Source organism: Sciurus vulgaris (assembly GCF_902686455.1).
Source record: "Sciurus vulgaris genome assembly, chromosome: 3".
In the NCBI taxonomy this organism is placed as follows: Eukaryota; Metazoa; Chordata; class Mammalia; order Rodentia; family Sciuridae; genus Sciurus; species Sciurus vulgaris.
In genome coordinates this window covers 83410731-83425417 of record NC_136463.1, presented here as the reverse complement: position 1 = coordinate 83425417, position 14687 = coordinate 83410731, and positions in this window count along the sequence as shown.

The following is a 14687-nucleotide window of genomic DNA, read 5'->3' as shown; positions in this document are numbered from 1 at the left end:
GTTTGGTGAAGCCAGGGCTTCTGGGCCCTGGGGATGGGCGGGGTGGGGGTTGGTGTGCTTCTGCCTTGAGCCAATAGCCTGCCACAGGACAGCTTAATAGAGTATCAGAGGGACTGACTCGCCAGTTGTAAAGGACAGCTCTTCCTGTCCTGGGTACACTGGAGATAGCCTGGGCTGCAATATAAAACAGCTGGGTCTTTGGCTGTCATTTCTCTGAGTTCTAAGTTTCTTATTTGTAAAATGGGAATAATAAAGATCACTTTACAAGGTGGGTACAAGATTGAGACAACATCTATTAAGTGACCATCCCAATGCCTTTCATGGCGTACCCAATCCCCAACCATCTATTTCTGATGTGAGCACACACTGACACACACACACACACAATCATAAGCTGTATTCCAGCTGGGCTCCTCTTTATTCTTTCACTTCCATCTCATTTTTTAAAATACTTCTTTAATTTCCTACTTACCTCCTCCTGGATTCCTTTGCTCTTGCTCCTGTGTCTAATTCTGTCTTTTCCTTTGGCTCTACTTCCTGATGCTTCTCACAAACCTTTCTCATCTGGGCCCTGCCCCTAAGGAGCCCTGTGACATTGGCAGGTGTTTTCCTCTCTCTTCAGGAGCACTTGGACTAACTGTGCTGTCCCGTTCTGCAGTCACTTCCATTTGCACCCTTGCATCAAACTCTGAGCCCCTTGAGGTGGGACCGTGGCTTAGTGAGCTAGCAAATAGGGAAGGCTTGCTAAAGGATGGTAGTGGAAGGAGAAAGCACTATTAGAGGATTTGAGGTCAGCTTTATGAACTCCAGAGAAGCACAAGGTCACCACTAGCCTGTAAGCACCTTTATGTAGAAGAGATACCTGCTTGCTTCCACCAGGGGGCCTGGCTTGCAGGCCTCATTGCCTCCTTGTCTGGGGCCCTGGTGTAGGGCAGGGATGCAGACCTGGGCTGCCTCAGTCAGGCACTGGTCTGAATCACATTGCTCTTTGAATTAGAATGGGCTTCTGCTTTTAAAAAAAAGTCCCTGCCATCAGCCTACTCCATGGAGTCCCAGTGAAGAATGGTAGATGCCACCCAGTGTGCCCCAGTCATTTGACAGAGGCCACCACCTTGAAGGCAGTGAAATGGAAGAGCACCTTCTCTCCACATGTACCTGGAAGCTGTCTCCACTGGATGATCTTTCCGTTTTAATATTTCCCTTGAAATGATCTTGGATAAAGGTGACCATCTGAATAGATGCTATTAAATACTCACTACATGTCAGGCACTGTGCAGTGCTTCTTGTTCCCCAAAATCTACATGAAGTAGACAGATCTCCCCATTTCACAGGTATGGAAATTGAGGTCCAAAGAAGAGAAGTTGAAAGAAGTTAAGACTTGGTGGAGGACTGTTTTATACTCTGGTCTCTCCTCTTCTTCAGGAATGAAGGCCAAGTTCTCTGATCTGAAGATGCTTTTTTTAGCAATTTCCAGAAGTGAGGCTATTAGGAAATGATTGGATCAAGAGGACTCTAACTTCATTGGTTGATTCATTCATTTGAGGGATTAATAACTTGAATGGATTGGGAGGTGGGGCCTAGATGGAGGAGCAGGTCAATGGGGGAATGCCCTAGAAGGCTTTATCTTGTCCCAGGTCCCTTCCCCCAACTCATGCTCTCTGTGTGCTGCCATGAGTTGAGCAGCTCTCCTCCATCATGCCCTTCTGCCATGATGTTTCTGCCTGGGACCCAGCTGACCATGGACTAAATCCTCTGAAATTGTGAGACAGAATAAACATTTCCTCCTCCAAGTTGTTTGTGTCAGTTATTTCAGCCACAGGGAAGAAAAGGTGATGAGCACAGGTGGGCAGGAATATCTCTGCATTGGGTGGGAGATAAGATTTGAGGTACCGACTGGTTAAGCTTCATTTGGCCAGAACCTGGGCCATATCAAAACTGGATGGTTATTTGCCTGTCAGAGAACAACGAAAAAGTATATTGAAAACTTGGAGTTCCTGGGAGGCCACACACATTTGGAGACTGATAAAGCTTGTAGGAATATGAAACATTTCTGTCACTTTTTAGAAGTGAGGAAACAAAAGGTCATATTTTCATCTCTTCAGTTTTCCAATAATAAAATGAAGTTTTTGCTTTCCTTTTTTCTGTCCCCTCCTGATTTTTCGAGTTTCAGTGCTCTCGAGTTACTAATTTTTCCATGATTTCCTGAAATTTCAATTTCTCTTCTTATGCAGGACTGGCATTTGCCTCAACCTCAGGGTGAGAGTTATTAGTTTGCTGGCAAGTGACTTCTCAGATAACATAGAAAGTTCCAGTAGGAATGGCAGTCCTGTAGGGACAGACTGAGGGGAGGACAGCATCATTCCACAAATGCATGCAGAAAACACAAGACAGGCTCAAGTTCAAAATGGTGCCCTGGGCTGGGTCTGGTGGCTCATGTCTGTATTCCTAGCGACTTGGAAGGCTGACGCAGGAGGATCGCAAGTTCGAAGCCAGCATCAGCAAAAGTGAGGTGCTAAGCAATTTGGTGAGACCCTGTCTCTAAGTAAAATACAAAATAGGACTGGGGATGTGACTCAGTGGTTAAGTGCCCCTGAGTTCAATCTCTGGTACAAAAAACAAAAACAAAAATAAAAACAAAGAAACCAAACCACCCTGTCTTGACGCTTAAGAATTTTGTGCTTTGAATTTTGCATCTGCAAAGTGGTGGTAACAATAGGAGCATCACAGGGCTATTTTGAGGAGCAATTGAAATCACAGATGAAGAGCATGGAATGGTCTGACCTATACTAGGCTCTCCCTGCAAGTTTATTACATTTCTTCTCAGTCCCTCTAGTCACCTGTATCCTCACCTTATTTGCTCCTCTGTGTCATTTGCTTGATTTAGCTCCATGAAACCACTACTCAGTTGTGCTCAGTTTGGCTTTGTCTCTCCCTTTCTACTACAAGTAGGATTCAAGCTTGCTTTATATCTTTCCCACTCATGTGGGCATCCTGGGTGTTGTATTATGTGCCTGTAAGATGGCTGAGGCTCACTTCAAATGGAGACTGTAGTCTACCTTTCTTTGTGACTCCATGCCATATGACTTGGTGCAATTACTTTTAAGTACACATGACCACTGTAAACATTTCACCAGAGGGAGTTTTGTTTAATGGTTATAAGTAGTGAAACTGAATCTCAGCCTTGTCTCTGAGATGAGTCTCTCAACCTCACCGAGTCTCAGTATTTCCATTGGTGTAATGGGGATGATGGCGACTCTCCCAGAATTGGTTATAGCATGAAATCATGCATGTAAAAAATCAATCCTGTGTCTGCTATAGACCGTGCCTCCAATAAGCTACAACTACTATTATTTTTGGTTGTAATTTTTATTCTTAATGTTATGTAAAAGATACTTATCTTTCTATCTAGTCAAATATTACCAGTTTTCACTATAATCTCCCAAGAGATGATGCAAAAAAAATACAATGGCTTCAACACTGAGTGAAAGTCTTGCTGCAGCCACTTTAAGAAGCATTTTCTCCTGAGTGAGTTCTGGACCAAATACATTTAATTGGCTCACTTCATCAGTCAACATTTAGAATTTTTATCTGCACTTGTCAATGCCAATATGTTCATATTGGTAAATATTTAGCCTTAAAAAGTGAAATTATGCATGTAGCAATGATTTGTACTCTTAGAACAAAGTCTGTATTATTCCTTTGCTGTGTGGAAGTCGGTGAGGTTCTTGACTGTTTGTTCCACACATATTTGTTGGGTCACAGAGAAGAGGAAGGAAGACAGAGTGAGTCCTTGCCCTTAACGAAGACCCAGTTTGGCGGGGAGAACAACCTGGGTCAACACACTTGCTGCAGAGGAGAGTCAATACAGAGGGCATTAAGGAGGCAGAAAAGAGGACTTCTCATCAGGCTTGGGAGGAAGGGAGGTGTGGTTGGGGGAAGCTTCATGGAGCCCTAGAGATAACCAGGCTATTCCACAGAGGAGGAAGCAGCACATGGAGAATGTGGGGAAAGGTGAGTACAGTAATCCCAATTGTCCATGGTTTCACTTTCCAAAGTTTCAGTTACCTGAAGTTAAAGGAGTTTCCAAAATAGTAAATGGAATATTCCAGAAAGAAGTGAGCTTTCACCGGAAGAGCGATAGCAGCCTAACACTATGTCACGATGCCTGTCATTCACCACACTTCATCTCACACACTCACTACAGAAAGAAGCAGGAGTGCAGTGCAGCAAGATGTTTTGGGAGAGGGAGACCACATTTACATAACTTTTACTACAGTGTATTGATAATAATTGTTCGATTTTATTATTAGCTGTTGTTAAACTTTTACTGTGCCTAATTGACAAATTAAACTCTATCATAGGTATGTATGTATAGAAAAAAGCAGGGTGTTATATAGGGTAAGTACCATTTGTGGTTTCCAGCATCTACTGGGAGTCTAGGAATGTATCCCGTGGATTATGGGGCAGTAGTGCAGGATGATAGAAGAGTGAAGGCAGGTGAAACAACAAGATGCACTGAAGTCCTGACTTCCCTGGCTAGAGTCAGGCTGAGAAGCATGGACGGATACCAGAGTTTCAATGGGGAAGAGATGGGTTCAGGCTTACATGTTGCATTAAAGGGAAGGTGGAGTGTAGGCGTGGAAGTGGGGGTTCTGCTGAAGCAGGAGATAGTCAGAAGATTGCTTCCTAAGATGTGGTCCAGGGACCGGTAGAAATGCAGTGTCCTTACCCCCATTCTAGCATGACCGAACTAGAATTCTGCTTTTTAACAAGGTCCCCAAGGTTTGTGTCCATACTGTGCTGGAGACTCTAGGAAAGCTTGGGACTGGATGAGGATGGGGCAGTGGCATTAGAGACAAATTTGCTCTGAGTCTCTGGTTAACAGAAAGTTAACCAGAATGACTCAGGAAGGAGTAATGGAAAGAGTGTTCAGCAAGTTCTTTCTAGAAGCTTCTGTGTAAATGTGCATACTATGCCATCAGATATGTAAATTAGCTGTCTCCTGTTTCTGTAGGAAGTTCCCAAATGTGCTAAAAGAGAATGTGAAGAACAGCTACTTAGGTAGGACTGTGCTCTGAAAGGGTGCCACTTAGACACTGTTTGAAGTGAGTGGGGTCTTTCCTAGTTATTCTAAAAGTGTTAGGTGTTTGAATTGTGCTTGGGGGTCAGAGGCAGGCTGTGGATAGATAAAAGGTATTGGACCAGTAATTGGCTGGTGGGGCCTGGGGGTAGTGGCCTCCCTTTTAGACATCTCTGTTCATTCAGGCAATCATGAGAGTGTTACATCGGGCACTGGGAATATGGAGATGGACCAGACAGAGTACAAACATCACCACAAACTGCAGATGTTCGAATGACCGAGTGAATGAATGTGATGTGTGCAGCAAGGATGAGTGCTCAGACCTTGCCCAGCTTCATCCGGCAGCAGCTGTCAGTGCTAAAGCTGGCTGAGTCAAGACACCCAGATTCCAAGCTCTTCCTCCTGGGGCACCTCCGGCAGGCCCATGCATCCTTGGTGCTTCAGTTTCTGCATTAGCAAAATGAGAGTGAGTACTTCTCAGGGTGTTTATCAGGATTAAAAGAGCATGTATGTAAAAATGCTCAGGATAAAGTAGCAGTCATGTCATTGTTGTTATGTTATTCTTAACTTTGTTTTTATTCTTGTAAGATGTACAGAAACAATGAAAAACATTCTAAGCTCTCCAGAAGTTTCCTTGTTTGTTGGAGAGAGAAGATACACCTGTGGGAGATGGACCACCAGCAACTTAAGCCAAAGCTGGCTCCAGCCCTGTGCATGGGGCAGGCCAGGGGCATGGCGCATTGAGGGGTGCTCCCCATGGGTTGACATAGGAGAGATACTGTTGAGGCAGGTGCATGAGTGACAGGGCACAAGTGTCCCACAGTCACACTAGAAGGAGAATGCCACAGGGGAGTTCTACAAATTTGAGGACAGAAGTACCTATGACAGCCTTTTGGCCCAAGGTGCTCCTTCTGCACATGGGAAGCAGGTCAGAGGATATAGTTTGTGCTCAAGATCATCCAGCCAGTTAGGGGTTGTGCTGGGACAGAATCCCTGTCTTTGGCCCTCAAGTGAATGTTCTTCCACCATAGCAATAATAAAAATCACAGGGTATCTACATGCAAAAAATGCATCTAGAAACACACCTTACACCCTTCACAAACATTGACTCAGAATAAGATCACAGACCCAAATGGAAACCATGAAACCATAAAACTCCCAGAAGAGTGGGTGATTATGGGTTTGGTGATGAGGTTTTAGATGCAACACTAAAGGCATGACCAATGAAGGAAAGATGTGATAAACTGGACTTCATTCAATTTAGTTCTGCAAAAATAAGTGTAAAGACAATGAAGAAACAAGCCACAGACTGTGAGAAACTATTTGCAAAGGACATATCTGATAAAGAACTGTTGTCTCAAATCTGCAAAGAACTCTTAAAATTCAGGGGTAAGAACATTTGAAAAAATGGTCTAAAACCCTTAATAGACACTTCACCAAAGAAGATATTGCATTGGAAAGTAAGCATATGAAAAGATGCTCCACAGCATGTCACTGGGGAAATTCAAATTAAAACAATGAGATACTAGTGTACTCCTTTCACATTGGTGAGAATCCAGAACACGGATAACCCCCCAAACTGACAAGGATGTAGAGCAAGATCTCATTTGTTGCTAATGTGAATGCCAAATGGTACAGTCACTTTGGAAGACAGTTTGGTGATTCCTCGCCAAACTAAATATATTCTTATGACATGACCCAGCAATCATGTTCCTTTGGCATTTACCCAAAGGAGTTGAAAACTCACGTCCACATGAAAACCTGCACATAGTGGTATATAGAAGTTTTATTCATAATTGCCAAAACTTGGAAGCAGTCATGAAATCCTTCAATAGGTGAAAAGATAAATAAACCGTAGTACATCCAGACAACGGAATATTGTTCAGTGCTAAAGAGAAATTATCTATCAAGCCATGAAAAGAAACAGCGGAAGCTCAAACACATATCAATAAATGAAAGAAGGCAATCTGAAAATGCTGCATACTGCATCGTTTCCAGTGTGTAACACTCTGGGAAAGACAAAACTGGAGAGAGTGGAACGATCAGGGGTTGGCAGGGGTGGGGGATGGAGGGCTGAGCAGGCAGAGCACAGAGGGCAGTGAAACTGCTCTGCCTGATACTATAATAGCAGATTTATGTCATTATACATTTGCCAAAACCCATTGAATGTACACCACCAAGAGTGAACCCTAATATTAACATGGTCTCTAGGTGATAATGATGTGTCAATGTAGGTTCATTAATTGTAACAAATGTACCACTCTGGGGGTGGATGTTAATAATGAGGGAGGCTATGCATGGGTAAGGGTAGGGACTATCAATTTTGCTGTGAATTTAAAATGTTCTTTATAAATTCTGTTTTTTACTTTTCATTTTTAAAAATTTTAAATTAAATAATTTTCTTTTCTTTTTTGGTGGTGCTGGGAATTGAACCAATGGCCTGGCACATGCTAGGCAAGCACTCTACCACTGAGCCACATCTCCGGTTTTTGTCTGTTTTTTATAAAACACTTGAGCATGGCAGTTGCTTATTAGCTCTTGGGGTGGTTATGTTACCAGGTGAACTTCAGCAGGTAGATGGGAAGGCACCTTACGTTCTGATTCTGGTAAGGGATAGATTCCAAACTCTGCCCCAAATAACTGAGTGTCCTGTAACCTGCTTTTAAACTGGTTCCTATTGCCTCCCTCCTTCTCTTCCCTTCCTCCTTAAATGTGTCTTTAAGGCCTACTCTATGCAAGATCACATGTCAAGTATTGAAAGCACAGATCTAAGTGAGATGTACAGTCTCTGTCCTTAAAAAGCAGGAGTGGAAAAGATATTTCAGTAAAATAAATCAATTCATTTGATTGGCAGTGGCAGTCTTCATGCTCTATGGAGAGATCTGATGCTCCTTCGGGACCATGCAGGAAAGCAGCGGGTGATTGATTAGCAATGTCTGTCAGGGGTGCAGGAAGAGAAGAGTGGTAGGGAAAAAGAAGTAAACCAATGTATGTGTTATATTTAGGATAAGGTTTGAGACAAGTAACTGAGACTCTAAGTAGTTGTTTTATTTTCCTCTCACTTTAAAGTCCATTGGTGTATAGCCTAGAGGTTCCTCTCTGCAAAAAGTCCTCAGGGATCCACATTTTTTTCTGTTACTTCTTACCATTCCTCAAATTTGTCCTTATCCTTACAGTCCAGTATGATGGCAACCACAACTACATGTTGCAACACAGATCTGGACAGAGGCCTGAAAAGGAAAGGGACAAAAGGCATATATACCAGCAATTCTTTAAAGAAGGGACCTGCACTCTTTCATAGCATGTCTACTTATATCCCATTGGCCAGAACCAAGTCACATGGCCATACTCAGCTGCAGAGGACACTGGGAAATGTAGTCTTTATCTTGAGTGGTTATACAAACTGCTAAAATTTTATTATTTTATAGAAAGGAGAGATGAAACTTTGAGGGTCAACCCCAACTTATGGATCCCTTTGCACTGTGGTTGACTAAATGATAAATCCTTCCATCTTTCTACTCATTACATGTGTTCAGTGAAATTGGCCTAACTTTCATTCATGGTTTTCCTTTCAATCTGTTTGTCACCTGCTCATGTCACTCTGGCACTGTTTTCTAAAATTATCACCTGGAGAACTTCTGGCAGGAGAAATTCCTTTTCCTGCCTTCTCACAAAGGAGAAGGTAAACATTTTGATGCATTTTGGGTTTCTTTTTCCTAAGTTGACTGAATCACAATCAAAACCATCCAATGGTCACCTTTACTCACCAGGAGAATGTCTACGAGGAGAGTAGAACCCAGACATCACACTGCAGAAGTTGCTGATCCCAGTCTACAGCTCTTTCAAGAAGAAAAATGTGCCTAAATGATACCCCACACCTCCTTATTTTGTGTTCTTGGGTATGAAGGCAGATGGCAACAGCTCATTTTTACCAATATTTGTCCATTGAGTTGTATTGTCAGACATACATGAGGAAATGTCTACATTGTGGGAATATGTACCTTGCTCCTGACCTCATGGAATTTTATGTAGCTGGAAAGACAGAACACACATAATTATTCTAATAGTTGTTTAATTACAATAATATCTAGATTTATTCACTTTTAATAGCCAAGAAGGCATTTTCCCTACCTGCTTCCTTCTCACCCACCACACCTGACCAGAAACCAGGACCTGGGATTCTTTCTTGAAAATGCCTCTTACATTATTTTCCCCCTGCTACCTCTCACTCTTGCTGGCCACTTATGACCACCTATGACAACTGGATCATGTGAATACCCTGCACCAACTCCAAGCATTGCCACACACTCCTCTAAGATGCAGGTGACAACAGACAGATTTGTTAGGGCTTCTGTAACAAAAAATCTGGTGCCACAAACTGAGTGGCTTAAGTGCCTAAATATATTGTCTTGCCATTCTGAGGCTATAAGTCCAACATCAAAGTGTGGGTAGAGTGACTCCTAAGATCCAGGAGAGAGAATGTGCTCCCAAGCCTCTCCTCTAGCTTATGATAGTTTTCTGGCAATCTTGGCATCCCTTGAATTGTCCTGATCTCCACCTTCATCTTCACATGGGATTCTCCTGTGTGCTTACCTACATCCAAATTTCCCCTTTTATAAGAATGTAGTCACATTGGCCTAGGATCCTTCTCTACTTGAGTGTGACCTTACCTTGATTACATCTGCAGAGACTCTATTTCCAAACAAATTCACATTCTACAATACTGGTGGTTAAGACTTCAACACGTGAATTTTGTGGAACATAATTCAACCCATAACACTGATCATGTACCCTTCTATGTACAAGTGTACTGTATACATAAAGTACTTAAAAAGAGAGTCTAGCATGCAGGAAGTGCTAGTAAAGGTTCAGAACTATTATTTTTTATTTGTGACTTCCCTCTAACTGATCCTCCAACTCTGATCTCTGCCTTTCAGTCCAGTTCAAATGATAGCTCCTTCTTGCATACTGACTGACAGTTTGAGGTGTCTGCTCAAACCACAAGCTTCATGGTGCCATCCAAGCTTGTCCATCATCTGGTACAAATTTATCCAGTTTTTTCTCTATATTTCATATATAGGGAGTTATCATATAATCTGCTTTGACCTATGTCTGACTGTGAATGCTAGCAGCATGTCCAGCGAGCTCTTTAGGGTGATTCAATCTATTCTCAACTATAAGTCTGTTCTCATTCATTTCTGTAGTTCCTGTGTTCGTGACAGTCCCAGACTTCCATCAGATTTTGTGCAGTGCCGACCAGTGCTCCATGTGGGAGGGGTTGTTGTGTTTCTTTCTACCTAGACATTCCCTTGGAAGGGGCAGTAACACAAGGTAGGGTCAGACTATCTGCCCTGTAGGGCTACATTCTTCCTGTTAAGTGCCACTTCCGCTTCTGGTCCAGCAAGTTTGCCCTCATCACACCAGCCTCCACTCCTCAACCTTGGACCCAGCTACTTTCTATCCTCTTTCTAGAACCTCCCTCTTTCAGCTGAAGTCTAAAGTTTTATGGATAGTGAGGAAGTTAGCTGGTAGGAAAAGTTGGTGTCTGGAAGAAGGAAAAGTTATGATCTAACGGAAGTATGGAGCTCCATGGTGGAGCCTTCCTCCAGAAGCCAGGAGGAGAGCTTCTGCCCTTGGCACTCCTTATCTTTTTAAATGCCTGTCCCATCAGCCCTGCTTCTTTCTCCTCTCAGGTACTTCCTGTCTTTATGCTCCTGACCTGTACTTAAGTGTGCTCTTGAGGAAGAGGACATTATCAGTTCCTTGACCCTCAATGCCAACAGAAGTCACAGCATTTCACTTTCTCAGTCTGGTCTCTGATCAGGGACTGGATGGCTTTTCCCCTATGGAAGCATCTGATCAGGGGAAGGCTACAGTATGGGTGAAAGGGATACCTACACTGTGCAGCCAAAAACTCTGGAGAGAGTTCTTCCATTCTTCCAGAGTTCTTTGGCACCTGTCCTATGACTTCTTATTTGGAGATGTATCTCCTTTCCTAGTACACCAGAATTGATCCTCTGAGGGTCACTGGCAGCTATTTGGAATCGTAAAGGGGGAGATGACATTGTCTCGGCCTATTAGCATATCCACAAGAATGAAGGGTTGAACTTGTCCAAAATGCAGGGACATACATGCCTCCTGCATATATAGTAGCACAAGCCTGCCACCGCAGGAGAAGGACCAACTGCAAGGCAGCAATTTGTCTTGGTGGGGATCCTGGGAAGGCTGTCTGGAGGAGGAGCCAGAGGAGCACACCATAGCTGGGAGAAGAAAAGGGTCAGGAGAGGTACGAGAAGGGAGAAGCTTAAGTGTTGGAGCTGTAGCTTCCCACCTCAGTGGGAAGCCAGATTTGGGAATAGGAAGAAGCCCACACTGAAAATTGATGAGAAACCTGCTTATATTTGAACTTCCTTTTGGATCTCATCTGCCTTCCCAGGAAATCCTGCCTGAGTCTTCAGTGCAAGTTGGAAAAACACGCTTCATCAGGGAAGAACTGTTCCTGCCGGTACCTAAGTTGGCCAGCAGATGGCGCCTCTGTGTGACTGGAAAAGCCGTGGACCAAGGCTTGGTCAACCCTGCACCAACTAAAGTTTAGATTCCTCTGGTGTGTTCAGGAGGGCATCCTTGTGCAGGGCATAATCTACATCTCCAAGACCCTTCCTAGTGGACCCTCTCCACCTCTTCTGAATGCCACAGCACCCTTCATAGCTCCTAGTCTTTTCCTTCTGCCCAGAGTTCCTGTCTCCCTCTTTGCAAATTTCAACTCCCGCCTCAAGATCACCTGCCATCGATGATACAGTAGAACTTCCTGTGACAGAATAGGAGGCCTGTTCTCTGAGTTCCTAAGTCACTATGGCACTGGGCACTGCTCATCCACCAGCATACTCCAGATCAGCCCTGGCCAGGCAGTGGGGACTCACTCAGGAAAGTTTTCTGTGTGAGTGGATGAAATGGACAATACTCTTCAGTGCATCTTCAAGTTCCTCCTCTGCTGCTTAGAGAGGGGAGCACCACTAATGTCATTGTGTACAGAAGAAATGGTGACCACAGAACATCACTGACTTGCTGAAGGTCAGTTTGTTTCCGAAGTATCATCCTCCATAGGAAGCCTGCCTTCCTAATAAGCTCCAGTCAAATCTGCTGGCTCCTGCTTCTTGGTGAGGCTTTGAACACTCCTGCCACCTCACTGGTGCTCACATGGTGCCCCCTTTCTGAATGCCTCTCCCACATCTCACTTTCACACTAAACCATGTGAAGGGCCAACTCCATTGCCATCTACTCCATGAGGACATTCCCAGCTTTGGGACCTGGAGATCTTCAAGGCACCTGTTCGGTACTTGTTCTGCCTTTTGGTCAGGATTGGTATAAGTATGAGGATGTGTTTCCTCTTCAGAGATCTAGAAGCTCTGAGTTCTGGACTTCATTGTGTTCCCTGGACCACCTGGACAGTGCCTGATATGCAATAAAGTGCACTGCATAGGAGTTCTGGGATGAAGATTGCTTGTGTAAGTAGTTATTCTTGCTTGCTTTTTCACTTATTTTAAGTATGTTTTTACCAGTATTGCCCATTTTTATCCAGAAAGGATCAAGGCAGTTGATCTCATTTTGAAGTAGTTAAACCGGTGGCTCTCAAACTCTTTCATCCAAAGTGCTTAGCAGCAAACACATTTTACTGTATGATCCTATATATAGGTATTTTCCCCCCAAAACTAAACTTTTCCAAAACAGTATCTTAATAATGTGCAACATACTAATATTTTTATTCAGTGCCATCCTGCTCTTAAAATGATCATTGTGAACTACGGATTTGATTTCACAAATGAGTCATGGTTTTCAGTTTGAAAATCTCTAATCGAAACCACCAAGAGTCAGGATTTTGAGAAAGCATTGGCAAGTGAGTTAACCTTGGATAGTTGTGGGAGATAGATAGGTGGTGACTGCTTGGAAAGGAGGTGACTGGGTCTGAAGAGAGGAGTTTTGTTTTGTTTTTTAAGGGAGAATTTTATTTTTTTCTCTTTGCACATTTTTTATTGGTGCATTAGAATTGTAAATAATGCGCTATTTGTTGTTCCATGTTTGTACTTGCACACAATATACCAATATCCTGGCACTTCTCACCTCCCTTCCCTCCTATGCCCTTAGTCCCTTTGCTCCACTGATCTTCCTTTGATTTTCATGAGATCCCTGCCCCCACCTTTTCCCCCCCTTTTTCCTCTAAAACTTCCACATACGAGAGAAAACATGATCCTTGACTTTCTGAATTTGGATTATTTTGCTTAACATAATGTCTCTAGTTCCAACCATTTTCCTGAAAGTGACATAATTTCATTTTTCTTTATGACTGAATAAAACTCCATTGTATATACATACCACATTTTCTTTATCCATTCATCTGTTGATGGACACCTAGGCTGGTTGCATAGTTTGACTATAGTGAATCATGCCACTCTAAACATAGGTGTGTATATCGCTATCGTATGCTTGGATTCAGGTTCTTTTTCCCTCCTGTGACCATGAGCAGTGATGTGGGCGAATGCCCTGGCATATTTCTACCTTCTTTTCTGAACTCCATCTGATACCAGGACCATCTGCTATCTCCTAGGATCCCCCAAGTAGTGACTGACAATAACTACCCCCCCACAACTATCCCACATCTATGTCACTCCTCCCAACATCCCTGCCTTCTCACCCAAGATTGTGAGAGGGAGGGCAGAGTTCTGTCATTCTGAAAGCTTCAGGACCTGCAGAGAGCCTTGCCTATAGTACTTAGTGAACACTGGCTGAGTGAATGAATGAGTGAATGAATGAATGGGTGCCTCTAGACAGGGTTCTGCTGAGTGGGGTGTGGCAGGGGTTGCCAGCTCAGATACCTTCAAGCAGGTGACACCATGAAGCAGGCCATGTGGCAGGCAGCACAAGTTGCATCCACAAAACCTCTTGGAAGCCAGTGTCCATGTGTATTACTTTCTTGTTATTGCTATAAAAAAAATCACCACAAACATAATGGCGTAAAATAGCAGAAAATTATTCTCTTATGGCTCTGGAGGCCATATGTCTGACTGACTCGTATGGAGCTGAAAACAAGGTGTCAGCAGGGCTGGCTCCTTCTCCAGGCTCTGGGGGAGGCTCCATTTTCTTTCCCCTCTTCAATTGTCTGGTGGCTGCCATTGGCTTGAGACTTGTGGCCACATCTTGCCAATCTCTGCCTTCTCTTTTATGCAAACTCTTATTTTCCCCTCTGTGGTTACAATTAGTGCTTTTTAAAAAAATAACACAATATTGCTTAATAGTATAATTTACCCAATTTTAAATTATATAAAAACATATTTATTTTGGGTCATGGTTCTAGTCCAAGGTCAAGGGGCCACATTTGTTGGTAGTTTTCTTACTGGCAGAGTCTCCAGGTGGTTCAGGGTATCATATGGCAAGAGACAGGGAGCTTAAGAGAGACCTGCCCCAAACAGCTATTGCAGCAAACTCACTCTCAGCACAACCCATTGTTTGAGTTTTGGAAGGGGGAACCATCCAGATTACTCAGGACTGTCTCCCCATCTCAATATCCTTCACCATATCTCCAAAGTCCTTTTAGCCATATCAGGTAACTTCC